At 37.1% G+C, this 12,778-nt stretch overlaps 1 pseudogene; it reads right to left on the bottom strand.

Annotated features, from left to right (window-relative positions):
- Positions 1-1,378: 1,378 nt before the first annotated feature.
- The window catches only part of LOC149417691 (uncharacterized), a 32,689-nt pseudogene continuing 21,289 nt past the window's right edge, over positions 1,379-12,778 (bottom strand).

Here is a 12,778-nt window from a genome sequence, read left to right on the forward strand (position 1 = left end):
AAACGTTAAAATTTCTTCTCGAATAAAGTTGAGCGCGATTGCTATGGATTCAAATAAAGTCACGGATTATAAATGAATTGTATTAAAATTAATAGACGCTAAAAATTCCTTCTCGAATAAAGTTGAACGCGATTCTTTTATGTTTTAAATAAAGCCACGGATTATAAACGAGTCGTAATTAAAATTAATAAACGCTAAAAATTTCTCCTCGAATAAAGTTGAACGCGATTCTTTTATGTTTTAAATAAAGCCACGGATTATAAACGAGTTGTAATTAAAATTAATAAACGTTAAAATTCCTTCTCGAATAAAGTTGAACGCGATTGTTATGGATTCAAATAAAGTCACGGATTATAAATGAATTGTATTAAAATTAATAAACGTTAAAATTTCTTCTCGAATAAAGTTGAGCGCGATTGCTATGGATTCAATTAGAGTCACGGATCATAAACAAAAGATTGTGGTCAAAAGATAATAAACCAAAAATATTCTTCTCGGAAAAAATTAAACGAAAGTGATAAAACTTTAATTGGGAGCTTCAATGGAGCCTCGGATTAAAGTCAAATTATAACTGAAATCTATATACCTAAGTATCTTGCTACCGCGCTTTGGGCTCGATCGAAGCCGTGTTACAACGAAATTTTTCAATAACTACCAGGTTAGGGAGGAGATATCGAAGCACATTCGTTACGGCCGGTAGAGAGGGTAACACAATAAAAATTAGGAAAATAATGTTGAGGATGTATCAGGTGGAGGTAAAGATATTATGTATAAGCTCAGGGTAAATCTAGTGATATTCGCGAACACCCCGCCCAAAATGGCAACGGTTGTGTAAAACCCAACCCGGATGTTGTTATTTAGCGGATAGGGGCTGGGTAAGTGTTTTATTTCCAATTCAATTCAACCAAATTCCCAGGTGGACTTGGAACGCGTGATGCTGATATTTGCCGACTGACAGTTACTACTAATCCACTTTAATATGTACATAAAACCAACATGTCAATTTTCAGGATTCCCCGACAAGATCAATATAATTACCCTCAAGCCTTACCCCATTCCCAAATTTACCTCTCGAATAAACTTCATAGTTAGGTAATGTCTGATAGTGTCGCTGCAAATCCGTTTCTCACAAACACGGACTAGACAGAAGGATTTTTTTTCAGGCCAACGGAGCGCTGGAGAACTACTCCCTCTAACGGGGCTGTGTAGAGTCAAGGGCGCGAAAGTGGAATGAAAATTATGAAGCCAACTGGTAATGAACGAGAACACGGCCTGCAGTTGGGGCGTTTAGGATGAAGGCACTTTGGACGTCTGTGAAAATCCACGTGGAGGGCGGCGGCGTGAGATGACGTGGGAATAAGTCCGCAGCGCTATCACATTATCCAATGGTGTCGACCGAGGGGCTGATGTAAGCCAACTGGAACGCTCCCTTGGCGGAATTACAGCAGCTCCTTTGAGGTGAACTGTAGGTCTGACGGCACGTGGGAGTTTGAGCTTCATCAGGCAAAACCTACACGACACACTTATCGCGTTAGTATCATGATATGGGATGCAATTACCTTCCCCATCTAGACTCAGTAAAGTAGCTCGTCCGGAGGAATGGGCGTTGGAGCGATTTCGGAAGTGGCGTGATGACTTAATTCGCTTTCTCTTGGACGTGAAAGGATCCGACAGGTCAGGGTATCTTTATGAAATGGATCGCCAGCTGTGGGGTATAGTCTAGCCACGTCGGAGTCAGCGTTTGATTTCTGATCACCATCCACCGTTCTCGTATTTGGTCAGCGGAGGAGCCAACGTAATTTGCAAAAAAAAACATTTCGATCACATAGTTTACCCTTCCTCTCTCCTCCCCCCCCCCCCTCTCGTCCCTTCCATATAAAAGATTAAGTGTCGAATAACAAAATTAATATATGTAAAACAGAATGAAGGCGACCCCGGAGCTGAGATGGTGAAAACCGTCGCACTATGCATGTCAATACCATACTATACTAATTTGTGCAATAACGAAACTATTTCATGTCCTCGGATTTATTTAAGGTAGGAAAGAGCTTAAAAGGAAAGGTTTACAATTGATTACTACTGTATTAGAGTTAGGGGTACTGTAGGAGACGAGAGTAGGCTAAACGCGCGGTCTTATAAGAAAGTTTTAAAATTTCAATGGTAAAGGGATCATTCACTCTAATTTAAACGAACCAGGATTACCACAAATATATGCATTAATAGCCCGTTCATATCTCATATGAATTTCAAAACCAAAAAATACACAACGCTGAAAAAGGGGCATTATTGCGAATTAAATCTTAAGATCTTCTGCCGTATGTTCCATACGGGGGTCGAAAGACTTAGCTAGGGTTTCTTCTTAAGGTAGTCCTCTAAGGGCGCCACCAACAGCTTAGGAAAGTCGAAGGGCAATGACCAGGATGTTACAACATTTTGCAGATCAGACAGGAGAAATAACCATTATTTCAATATAGGTATAAATGTAGAAGGATGGAACCATTACAATCCTAATTAACATAAAAAACAACATAATATCTTCTTATCTTCAATGAACATTTATAAGTATTACTTATTATTAAAATAAAAAGTACATTTTTTCAATTAACAAACTCAGTTATATGTATTAAATCAAGATTGTATGTACAAGATGCACAGTAATATATGTATATATTATATACAGAGTGTCCGGAAACTCGTAGTACAAGCGGGAAACTGGTGAATCTACATCACATTTGGAGTCGATTTTGTAGTATATTTTTTTTTGATTTGAGCTTTCGCTATCGAGTAAATCGAGTTAGAAGTTGATTTTTTTTTTTTTTTTAATCAAATTCTTATAAATTATTACTGAATATCAAAGTACCCAACTAATTAAAACTATTTGAAAGTAAAACAAATGAAGAAACTCGGATTTGAAGCATTATTTTGAAATCACCCTTCATTTAATCCGGTGTAATCATAAAATATTTCTGCTCTGCAGGGTTAAAACATCTGTTGTTCAACCCTAAACACCAGAAAAAAGTTTAACCCTAAAATAGCCGAAAAAAATTTTTTTTTGGTTTTTTTTTTTTTTGTGAAAATGCTCAAATCAAAAAACTTTATGTTTATTTGGGTTCCCCATGTGGTGTAGATTCTCCAGTTTCCCGCTTGTACTACGAGTTTCCGGACACCGTGTATATATATCCAAAAATTCTAAACATGAACTGTTTGATAAAAACAAAAAAAAATGAAAAAAACATATTTCTTATAACCATACCTACATAATCTAATCAAATCAAAGTCACAATTGTGACACCCAAAAATATCATAATCTCCTTATATTTTTTATAACTTATATTTTTTAATTAAGGGTAAATTATGATGTAAGGAGACTAAAGCTTCTGCCTTTCTGGTAGCAATCGATTTCGTTTTGTTTCATATATGTTTCCGGCCTCTGAAAACAGCTTCTCACTGTAAACAGAACTTGCGGGACAGCAGAGGTACAGTTTGGCCATGCGCGACATTTCAGGGTACCTAGAACTATCCCCGAAACCGTAATCGGCTTAGCCGACTAGTCGGTCTTATTACAACCGACTAATCGGCTAGTCGGCTAGTCGGCGAAAGTCATAATCGGCACATCTCTAGTTATTTTCAATATCGTCTAATAAAACACTTTTAACACGTTATGCTTTATAATATTGAGATGAATTATTGGTTTGCGAACGTATATAAGTAATATTAATCTGTATAAAATTTTTATGGTACCTATAATTACATAATCGTAGAAAACGGCTGAAAAATACACAATTTCATTGCAAAAAATACCTACAAAAGACATTTCACGCAGCTCCGCGCGCGTTGGTACAGGAAATTTTTATTTACCCAACCAAAACCATTTGCGAAAAAGACTCCATTTCAAAAAATTTACGATGTTTCGCATGAGTATGAAAGAGACACGAGATAGAGGTTTGTTCAATTCACTAAACTAAATCAATGCCTGGGAAGATTAAATAATTTATAAAAGGAGCCGGCTAGGAACAACGGTATGTGTGCCGGGAGCTGGCGTTAACTGGACCTTTTTTTTAAAGGCCGCTTTTGCTAAATGAACATAATCATATCAAGCGATGTAGGTATATACCTACATAGTAACCATGTATTCGCGCTTTTGCTTGCTCACAAATATTTCGCGAATAAGTCAAAAGGTTACACTTTTTCTTACATTTCTATGGGGCGCATTCATCAAACCAACGAAGTGGTTAGAATTGCCAGACGGAGAAACAAATTTGTCATATGCATAAGTCAGAAAGGGCTCTCGTAATATCAAGCATCTAAATAATATAGGCATTGTTTTGAAATCAGCTCGCCACGTGCGTCGTAATATATTATGAGTGTCCACAAAGACGATGCCTACAGTGTGCATATGAAGTCGCCTTTTCACATTAAAAAACTTTTTGTATTTTGTAAATGGGTATATTTTATTTTCACAAATGACAAACATGTCATGTAAATAATAGTAAATCCTTTATAGGGCAGAAAGGTGATTGAAAAAAAAACTTTTTGTACAAATATCTTATACACGGTGTCCATAAACTAGTTGTAAAACTGCCATCACAGTAAGCGGAAAGCGTTGCCTGGGTCGTGATGGAGGAATTAGCCAGCTGTGGAATTGAACTCACGATGCCTGGCGGGAACGACGATAGTAAAAGATTTTTTATTTACTTATTTATTTATTTTTTATTCTTTTCACATATTCTGTCCATATTTCTTTTTTTTGTAAGATCCTTTTTCTTTCAATGTTTGTTTTAATATTTTGTCCGATAGCTTGAATTGGTCTACTTTGTCCAATTAATTCATCATCTTTCTCACAGAGAAGCAGTCCTGGATTTCTCCACAAAAATTAATTTTAGGGGTCTCGTCATTCGAACACTTGTTTTCTTTATTTCCGCGCCAGTGTTTGTGGGAACTAAAAGATATAATATAAAGGCATTAAAGGAGTATAATTTTTGAGCAACATTAAATATGAATCACCCTATACCAAATGAGCGACATGGGTCATAAAATAACAAGCGTGATGGTTAGTTAGTTAGGTAGGTACCGAGAAAATATTTAAAAAATAATAAAATATTTTGAAATAATTTCATAATACTTACCTGTATTCCGATTCGCCGTGCTGACGTTTCATCCCGTTCGCACTTAAGCTGCTGCCACACGCAAAGCTCACATCAACAGATAATATAAAGCACAATAGCGCTCGCCATACAATCCCATACAGACCCGACACACGTAAAAATATAACGCGCTATAAGTGTGGTTCTGAACTTCGCTAACCGAATTTATTTTACGTAACCGCTCCCGACGCGATATTTGAAAAGTTATGCGTCCCCCTCTCCGCCGTAAAAAGGAGAGGGGGTCATTTTAAATTACGGAGCTACCAACTAAGTTCCGTGTTCCCTTTGACAGCCATGACATAAGGAGCCTAATAATGCATTTCTTATTTATTATGTTAGCTCATATCGTCATGTGTGCTAGTAAATTTAGGAACATAAAAAAACTTTATTTGGCAAACATACTTAACATATATTTAAAATATAAATATAATCAATATTTGAATTTGAAGTAAACAAATTTTCGCCCTTTCAAAATTAATCATATTTTTAATCTCAGTATGTTTATATGGTAATATCATTCGGTTTTTTGATAAAGTTGGACGGCTTGGACGAAAGTTGAGCTTATTTTACAATAATTTATTATATGTCGCTTTCGTCGATCGGCGTGCGAACTGCGAATTTCCTGATTCGACGGAGAGGTTATGTCAGGTTATGTGAAAATGCGCTATTTACGCGCAGATTGTTTAAAATCTAAAAAGTTTTTTAAATAGCATTTATAACTATATAGTTGGCGGCATCTTCATCTGAGGATGAGCTGTCCAACAGATCCAGCAATAGGCGACAAGTATCATCCATTTCGAAAACGTGCTCAAGCTGTCAGTAAGTAAAGTTGTCACTTTGACAAATGAAATTATGTTCCTCGGCCGCTCTCGAATTCAACTGACCCCCTCTCCTACCATAGGAAGAAATATTTGATAGCGTCGTGTGTCGGTTGAAAAGATGATGCGCTGTACATTAACTTTTGATGTGAGCTTTGCGTGTGGCAGCAGCTTTAGTCTTGGATTCACTCTTTTCCCGGAATACTGATGATTCTTATAAAGGGCACGCCTCATTTTTATGGAATAACAATGCTGTACAAAATCGAAAAAAGTCACTTCAAACCGCGGCAGACAATGACTGTTGTAGCCCAGCTACACTACTCGCGAAGTTGATCGAAGTTGACCGAATACGATAGTGTGGGCACGAACTTCGCTTCGCTTCGGTCATCTTCGCTTCGCTTCGCCCGACTTCCGATTGTTGTCGGTAAATGCGCCCGAGTCAAAGGACTCGAAGTTCGAACACGAAGTTTCTGCCCACACTACTCGGTTCACTTCAGTTCGCTTCGAGACGTCGTGTTTGGTGGTTGTGCGTGCGCAGAGTCATAGTGACTATACGTAATAAAATATGGCTTCTACACTGTGGTCACAGGACCTAATTTTTTTGTTCCTAGAAACACTCCAATCCGAGGCGGTTATTTGGGACCCAATTGAAAGGGACCATAAAGATAACTAACTAACCTTGAATAAACTTGACGGCCGGCATAGTCCAGTGGTAACGCATTGGACTGCCATTCCGAAGGTCGCGGGTTCGAACCCGGCGTGCGCAAATAAATTTTATTTGATTGATTTGTGTTATTTCACAATTAATTAATTAAAATAATATATAGTATATTTGCGGCACGTTCCAGAGTGGAAGATACTACCAGTATCGCCCTGGTGTAAGACCACCATTCAGAATTGAAACGTTGCTCCAAATGGCTTAAGCCGTGTTTAGTGAATAGCCAGGTACTTCCCCACCTTCCTCTTTCCCTTCCCCACTTACCTTCAGCCTCACAACATCCCCCAATTGGGGATGCCATAGTCTCACTGGCTCCAGACGGGAGCAGTTGGGACTCTTGTGAGGTATTCACTATAAAAAAAAAAAAAAAAATAACCATCACGCCGTTTCCCCGCAGGGGTAGGCAGAGAGGACGGACCGCCAAACAAATCGGTCTTGGCACACACTCCTTGCCTCATTCACATTCATACATCGTCTCATACATACTCTTCTATTATTCTGACTCTTGACATGGCCCGACTCGAGTATCTGATTCACTTGATCGTGCCATGTCTTCCTCGGGCGTCCCCGACTTCTGCTACCATTCACATTTGCATCATATATCCTCCTTACACTCCTATCTTCGCTCATTCGCTCTACATGCCCAAACCATCTAAGCGTCCCTTTCTTAATCTTACTCATTACGCTTACATCAGCCTTGCACTCTTTGCGGATCTCCACATTCCTCACACGATCAAACATGGTTTTACCACACATACGCCCTTGAGGTGATTTTTCACAAAAACGGCGCTTTACAAATTATCCAATTATTATTATTATTATTATTATACGCCTCAGGGATCTCATTTCAACAGCATTTAATCTACTTTCATCCTTTATTTGCCACTTGAACGTCCATGTTGCCTAGTGCATGGACTCCGAGAGACTGAGCTACTCGCGAAGTTGCACGAGTGTGTGGGCACGCACTTCGGCCTTCGGCTAACTTCGTCGAGGACTTCGTCGAAGCGCCGAAGCGAGTAGTGTAGCGGCCGCTCAAATGAATGAGAGAATGTGAATTGGCGGGCGTCTAGCTAGTGATAGTTACAGATTTAAGAAAGTTCTAAATAATTACAAACGCTCTCACTATAATTATTATACAGTTAATTTTGCCTTTTTTACTGCGTGCCAAAACCGCAAATGTTCCTTGCGACGAGTAATACTGGAACATTCGTAAAAAAGCAAAACGAACATTCTATCAGAATAACAAATTAAGCCGCGCAAATTCACATTTTTACTACAAATTTACTGACCACTTTAACACCGTAGGAATGGGCTAATAGCGTGCACGTGAAACATATGGCTCGCACATATGTTTGTCTCCTTCTAACACGGATTCGGGCATTTCGGCTGGCGGTGCCCGCATAAAATAATTACTTTTGTTAATTTAATTACTTGGTTATTATAAGTGATAGAACAGTGAAATTTTCGTTCGCGATAAACTCATTACGAGTATTATTTTTCGGTACTAAAATAAATAAAATATTATCTATAGTTTTAAAATGTGGCTGAAAAATAGATTGTATGGGAATTGTCACATCTGTTTCACCTTAAAGGCATTTTTACAGACTCTATGGTAAAAAACTGGCTGAAATTTTGTTATCGCTATAAGAATCATGGTTCTGATCGAAATAAGTCACAAAATTTGCATTAAATTAAATTTCCGGAAAAATCATTTTTCCAACTAGTTCCATTTTGAGACTTGGGTTCGGTCTTTAAAAGGCATTTTTTAAGGCTCTATGGTACAAAACGTTTTGAAATTTTGCAATCGCCCCAAAATTCATGATTCTGATCGAAATTAGTCACAAAACATGCATGTTGTTGCATTTCTGGAAAAACTTAAATTCTACTCAGCGCTTATTGGAGACTTGGGTTCGGACTTTAAAAGGCAATTTTTCAGGCTCTATGGTTCAAAACGGGCTGAAATTTTGTAATCGCTATAAGAATCATGGTTCTGATCGAAATAAGTCACAAAATATGCATTTAATTGCATTTCTGGAAAAATCATTAATCTACTTAGCGCTGATTTGAGACTTGGGTTCGGACTTTAAAAGGCATTTTTCAGGCTCTATGGTTCAAAACGGGCTGAAATTTTGTAATCGCTATAAGAATCATGGTTCTGATCGAAATAAGTCACAAAATACGCATTTAATTGCATTTCTGGAAAAATCATTAATCTATTAAGCGCTGATTTGAGACTTGGGTTCGAACTTTAAAAGGCATTTTTTAAGGCTCTATGGTACAAAACGTTTTGAAATTTTGCAATCGCCCCAAAATTCATGATTCTGATCGAAATTAGTCACAAAACATGCATGTTGTTGCATTTCTGGAAAAACTTAAATTCTACTCAGCGCTTATTGGAGACTTGGGTTCGGACTTTAAAAGGCAATTTTTCAGGCTCTATGGTTCAAAACGGGCTGAAATTTTGTAATCGCTATAAGAATCATGGTTCTGATCGAAATAAGTCACAAAATATGCATTTAATTGCATTTCTGGAAAAATCATTAATCTACTTAGCGCTGATTTGAGACTTGGGTTCGGACTTTAAAAGGCATTTTTCAGGCTCTATGGTTCAAAACGGGCTGAAATTTTGTAATCGCTATTAGAATCATGGTTCTGATCGAAATAAGTCACAAAATATGCGTTTAATTGCATTTCTGGAAAAATCATTAATCTACTTAGCGCTGATTTGAGACTTGGGTTCGGACTTTAAAAGGCATTTTTCAGGCTCTATGGTTCAAAACGGGCTGAAATTTTGTAATCGCTATAAGAATCATGGTTCTGATCGAAATAAGTCACAAAATATGCATTTAATTGCATTTCTGGAAAAATCATTATTCCAAATAGCGCCAATTTGAGATTTGGGTTCGGACTCCCAAAGGCTTTTTTTAAGGCTCTATGGTACAAAACGTTTTGAAATTTTGCAATCGCCCTAAAAATCATGGTTCTGATCGAAATTAGTCACAAAACCCGCATGTTGTTGCATTTCTGGAAAAACTTAAATTCTACTGAGCGCTTATTTGAGACTTGGGTTCGGACTTTAAAAGGCAATTTTTCAAGCTCTATGGTTCAAAACGGGCTGAAATTTTGTAATCGATATAAGAATCATGGTTCTGATCGAAATAAGTCACAAAATATGCATTTAATTGCATTTCTGGAAAAATCATTATTCCAAATAGCGCCAATTTGAGATTTGGGTTCGGACTCCCAGAGGCTTTTTTTAAGGCTCTATGGTACAAAACGTTTTGAAATTTTGCAATCGCCCTAAAAATCATGGTTCTGATCGAAATTAGTCACAAAACCCGCATGTTGTTGCATTTCTGGAAAAACTTAAATTCTACTGAGCGCTTATTTGAGACTTGGGTTCGGACTTTAAAAGGCAATTTTTCAAGCTCTATGGTTCAAAACGGGCTGAAATTTTGTAATCGATATAAGAATCATGGTTCTGATCGAAATAAGTCACAAAATACGCATTTAATTGCATTTCTGGAAAAATCATTAATCTACCAAGCGCTGATTTGAGACTTGGGTTCGAACTTTAAAAGGCATTTTTTAAGGCTCTATGGTACAAAACGTTTTGAAATTTTGCAATCGCCCCAAAATTCATGATTCTGATCGAAATTAGTCACAAAACATGCATGTTGTTGCATTTCTGGAAAAACTTAAATTCTACTCAGCGCTTATTGGAGACTTGGGTTCGGACTTTAAAAGGCAATTTTGCAGGCTCTATGGTTCAAAACGGGCTGAAATTTTGTAATCGCTATAAGAATCATGGTTCTGATCGAAATAAGTCACAAAATATGCATTTAATTGCATTTCTGGAAAAATCATTAATCTACTTAGCGCTGATTTGAGACTTGGGTTCGGACTTTAAAAGGCATTTTTCAGGCTCTATGGTTCAAAACGGGCTGAAATTTTGTAATCGCTATTAGAATCATGGTTCTGATCGAAATAAGTCACAAAATATGCGTTTAATTGCATTTCTGGAAAAATCATTATTCCAAATAGCGCCAATTTGAGATTTGGGTTCGGACTCCCAAAGGCATTTTTTCAGGCTTTATGGTACAAAACATTTTGAAATTTTGTCATCGCTCTAAAAATCATGGATCTGATCGAAATAAGTCACAAAATATGCATTTAATTGCATTTCTGGAAAAGTCATTATTCTACTGAGCGCCAATTTGAGACTTTGGTTCGGACTTTAAAAGGCATTTTTTCAGGCTCTATGGTACCAAACGGGCTGAAATTTTGTAATCGCGATAAGAATCATGGTCCCTTTTAAAATCAGTCACAAAACATGCATGTTGTTGCATTTCTGTAAAAATCATTATTCTAATTAGCGCTTATTGGAGACTTGGGTTCGGTCTTCAAAAGGAAATTTTTCAGGCTCAATTGTAACAAACGGTCTGAAATTTTGTAAACGCGAAAAGAATCATGGTCCTAATCGAAATCAGTCACAAAATATGCATTTAATTGCATTTCTGGATAAATCAATATTCTACTGAGCCCTAATTTGAGACTTGGGTTTGGACTTTAAAAGGCATTTTTTCAGCCTCTATGGTTCAAAACGTTTTGAAATTTTGTAATCGCTCTAAAAATCATGGTTCTGATCGAAATAGGTCACAAAATATGCATTTAATTGCATTTCTGGAAAAATCAATATTCTACTGAGCGCTTATTGGAGACTTGGGTTCGGACTTTAAAAGGCATTTTTTCACGCTCTATGGTACAAAACGTTTTGAAATTTTGTAATCGCTCTAAAAATCATGGTTCTGATCGAAATAAGTCCCAAAATATGCATTTAAATGCATTTCTGGAAAAATCATTACTCTACTGACCGCCAATTTGAGACTTGGGTTCGGACTTTTAAAGGCATTTTTTCAGGATCGGTGGTACCAAACGGCGTTGAATTTTGTAATCGCGTTGAGAATCATGGTTCGAATCGAAATCGGTAACATAACATGCATTTAATTGCATTTCTGGAAAATTCATTTATCTACCGAGCGCTGATTTGAGACTTTGTTTCGGACTTAAAAAAGCCTTTTTTCAGGCTCTATGGTACCAAACGGCGTTTAATTTTGTAATCGCGTTAAGAATCATGGTCCGAATCGAAATCAGTCACAAAACATGCATTTAATTGCATTTCTGGAAAAAACATTAATCTACTGAGCGCTGATTTGAGACTTGGTCTCGGACTTTATAAGGCATTTTTTTAGGCCCTATGGTATAAAACGGGCTGAAATTTTGTAATCGCTATTAAAATCATGGTTCTGATCGAAATAAGTCACAAAATACGCATTTAATTGCATTTCTGGAAAAATCATTAATCTACCAAGCGCTGATTTGAGACTTGGGTTTGGACTTAAAAAGGCATTTTTTAAGGCTCTATGGTACAAAACGTTTTGAAATTTCGCAATCGCCCTAAAAATCATGGTTCTGATCGAAATTAGTCACAAAACATGCATGTTGTTGCATTTCTGGAAAAACTTAAATTCTACTCAGCGCTTATTGGAGACTTGGGTTCGGACTTTAAAAGGCAATTTTTCAGGCTCTATGGTTCAAAACGGGCTGAAATTTTGTAATCGCTATAAGAATCATGGTTCTGATCGAAATAAGTCACAAAATATGCATTTAATTGCATTTCTGGAAAAATCATTATTCCAAATAGCGCCAATTTGAGATTTGGGTTCGGACTCCCAAAGGCTTTTTTTAAGGCTCTATGGTACAAAACGTTTTGAAATTTTGCAATCGCCCTAAAAATCATGGTTCTGATCGAAATTAGTCACAAAACCCGCATGTTGTTGCATTTCTGGAAAAACTTAAATTCTACTGAGCGCTTATTTGAGACTTGGGTTCGGACTTTAAAAGGCAATTTTTCAAGCTCTATGGTTCAAAACGGGCTGAAATTTTGTAATCGATATAAGAATCATGGTTCTGATCGAAATAAGTCACAAAATATGCATTTAATTGCATTTCTGGAAAAATCATTATTCCAAATAGCGCCAATTTGAGATTTGGGTTCGGACTCCCAGAGGCATTTTTTCAGGCTCTATGGTACAAAA

The sequence above is a fragment of the Hesperophylax consimilis genome, chromosome 15 (assembly GCF_061612785.1).
Source record: "Hesperophylax consimilis isolate HC1 chromosome 15, BYU_Hcon_1.0, whole genome shotgun sequence".
NCBI classification, from domain to species: Eukaryota; Metazoa; Arthropoda; class Insecta; order Trichoptera; family Limnephilidae; genus Hesperophylax; species Hesperophylax consimilis.